Source organism: Callospermophilus lateralis, unplaced genomic scaffold (genome assembly GCF_048772815.1).
Source record: "Callospermophilus lateralis isolate mCalLat2 unplaced genomic scaffold, mCalLat2.hap1 Scaffold_101, whole genome shotgun sequence".
NCBI classification, from domain to species: domain Eukaryota; kingdom Metazoa; phylum Chordata; class Mammalia; order Rodentia; family Sciuridae; genus Callospermophilus; species Callospermophilus lateralis.
This window is the reverse complement of record NW_027510272.1, coordinates 1,054,192-1,056,614: the sequence shown is the minus strand read 5'-3', so window position 1 is coordinate 1,056,614 and position 2,423 is coordinate 1,054,192. Positions and strand designations below refer to the sequence as shown.

At 39.3% G+C, this 2,423-nt stretch overlaps 1 pseudogene; it reads right to left on the bottom strand.

The window, feature by feature from the left end:
- Nucleotides 1-417: 417 nt before the first annotated feature.
- Nucleotides 418-1,288, bottom strand: LOC143385892 (cardiolipin synthase (CMP-forming) pseudogene; annotated as a pseudogene).
- Between the last annotated feature and the right edge of the window lie 1,135 nt (nucleotides 1,289-2,423).

Genomic DNA, 2,423 nt, shown 5'->3' with positions numbered 1-2,423 from the left:
AGCCAAGTTATATAAGATATATATTTAATCCCAGGCAAGTCCCTATGGCTTCATGAGCAACTTAGATTCTAGAGATAGGTGTCAACACTTCAGTTTCCATGCTCTGAACTATATTTTTATAAAATATAAAAAAGGACTGACAATAATTGGAATCATTCATCTCTTTATATTCAAGAAACCTAAGATTAAAAATTCTAAATTATAGTTTTATTTATACTTAAAAATACATTGGAAATTCTGCATATGCCCATGATCAAGCTTATTTTTAATGCACATTACTTCAATTTTGATGACATGATTTGTTCTGACAAGTCCTTTTAAAAGCTGAACACCAAAATAGGGAAACTCCTGTAGATTTTCGCTGGCATTGCCACGAACGATGTGTATTGCTTCCTTGCTAATGGTGATGGGTGACTCTCATCTGCCTTTTATCACCTGAACAGTTTTGCGACCATAATAATAATAACTATAAGCTGATGCAGCTGTGGTGAAAGCTGTAAAATACCAAAGCATCTGAAGGTAAATGCTATCACCATAATTGAAAACTGGAGCTGCCAAAGAAGCTGCCACCAAGATTAACTGAACTGATGTGTTTACCTTGCTGATTAACGTTGGTTTTAATCTAGCAGTAGCATAACAAGGATTGAAATACTTAGCTAGTGTTCGCGGTGTTGGAAGAGTTCGATATCTGACATAAAAAACAGCAGCAATCAACATTACATCTCTTGAAGTTATCATATAAGTAAGTGGAACTGGAATAAGATCTGCATAGGTCAAGCTAACATATAAGATACTGATAAGTATTTTATCAGCAAGTGGATCAAAAGCACTTCCCAAAGCTGATTTCTGATCGGCCCAGTTTCGAGCAATAAAGCCATCCAACAAATCGGTTAGCCCACCTAAAGCAAAAACTCCTAGTGCAACATTGAAATCTTCTTCAATAATCAAATATCCCAAAATTGGGGCCAAGGCAATTCTTGCCATTGACAACATATTTGGGATTGTCCATGGATTTTCATACGGACTGGGGGCGCTTGCCGGGACCCACCCGCCTCCCGGGGGCCACTTTGCCTGCGCCTGAGCAGTGGTTCCGTGGGCCGGCTCTGGGCAGCCACAGGGCAAGCGCGGCCGGACGCAGCGACCAGCGCTCGGCCTGGCAGCTCAGGCAGCAGGGCACGAGCGGCAGCAAGGCCCCGCGGGAGCGCCCCTTACCCGACCGCACGCCTAGCACCCAGGTGCCCGCACGCAGGGCCCCCCACGAGCGGTGCGCCAGGCGCGAGGCCAGCATGGCCCTGCGGCCGTGCCGCGAGGGCAGGGGCGGTTAAAGCTCAGCAGCTCAGGTCAACGGCGAGCGGCTTCTCGATAGAGACCCCGAAGCGCCGGGGAAACACGGCGGCTGGTGCCTCCATACTCTCTTCTAGTAGTGTTATAGTGTCAAGTTTTATGTTTAAGTCTTTAAACTATTTTCTATTTATTTTTATATGGTATGATAAGATACCAGACTAACTTAATTCTTTTGCTATTTGGCTATCCAATTTTTCTGATGCCACTTATTAAAGAAACTGTTCTATTTTCATTGTATATACTTAACAACTTTATTGAAAATCAACTAATTGTGTGAGTACATTAATTCACTTCTGGGTTCCCCTCCATTGGTCTATGTGTCTATTGTTATGCCAGTACTCTATTATTGCTTTATATAACGATTTGAAATCAGATTGTATGATGCCTCCAGCCTTGTTCTTTCTTGCTCATGATTACCTTGGTTATTTGAGATTTTTATGGTTCCATATCAATTTTAAAATTATTTTTGCTATATATGTGAAAATTACTTGGGAGTTTTGATGGGAATTGCACTGAATCTGTAGATCACTTTGGGTAGTGTGGAAATTTTAACAGTATTAACCCTTCCAATCCATGAACATGGAATATCTTTCCATTTGTTTGTGCCTTCATCAATTTCTTTCATCAATATTTTAGAGATTTTCATGTATGGGTCTTTCACCTCCTTGGTTAAATTTATACCTGAGATTAAATTTATTCATTGTTATTATTACTATTGTTTTGTTTTTCTTTTGTTGGAGCTACTATAAATGGGATTATTCTCTTGATTTCTTTCTCAGAAAGTTTATTTTTACTGTAGAGAAATGGTATTATTTTTTGCATGTTGATTTTGTTTCCTACACATATACTGGATTTTAAAATCAGTTTTAACACTTTTGGGCAGATTTTTAAAAGGTTTTTATATATATATAAGATCATGCCTTTGACAAATAATGAGTTTTACTTCTTCCTGTCCTATTTGGAAACCGATCTGACTTCTTCTTTCTACCTCTCACAGTCTTCTTATGTTTGTTTTATATATAACATCTAGGGGTTTTAGTCACACACAGCCAAAGGAATAGCATAAAGTATGTTCATTC